The sequence below is a fragment of the Penaeus monodon genome, chromosome 29 (genome assembly GCF_015228065.2).
Source record: "Penaeus monodon isolate SGIC_2016 chromosome 29, NSTDA_Pmon_1, whole genome shotgun sequence".
NCBI lineage: Eukaryota > Metazoa > Arthropoda > Malacostraca > Decapoda > Penaeidae > Penaeus > Penaeus monodon.
Genome location: NC_051414.1, coordinates 6,083,247 through 6,083,679, shown reverse-complemented (window position 1 = coordinate 6,083,679; position 433 = coordinate 6,083,247). Strand labels below are relative to the sequence as shown.

General features: G+C 39.7%; 1 protein-coding gene across 1 annotated transcript in view; it reads left to right on the top strand.

The window, feature by feature from the left end:
* The window catches only part of LOC119591914 (cystathionine beta-synthase-like), a gene marked incomplete in the record, with an annotated part of 11,575 nt that overhangs the window by 7,560 nt on the left and 3,582 nt on the right, over positions 1 to 433 (top strand).

Below are 433 nucleotides of genomic sequence, written 5' to 3'. Positions count from 1 at the left end.
CAATCTCGGCTGGTCTCATCTCCTGTATGCCTACTCTGGGCTTCCGTCACTCGCTCTCTGTCAGTTTCGAAATAAGCTGCACACACACTTCCGCCTTTGGAGTGACATTGCTGTATACTGTTCCCACCCACAGGTGATCATCATACTGGTACAGGGTATCTTGTGACCGCTGGTTTCTCAAAGTGTTGGTAGGTAAGTAGTATGCAAAGTTCTGTTTTATTGCAGTTTGTATAGTAGTGCATGTGGATAGAATCGAAAATGCATTACGAATAGTAGTCAACAGTTTGTGAGTTCAATTATATTTTTATTGTTTTCATTTGATGGTAGGACGTATAGAATTCTTGTATGTTGTTGTTTGTGGCAAAAATTGTGTATAATACTGTAGTCTTAGTTGCATTGTTAAAAGTAGGCACTATAGAATCCTTGGTAAGTG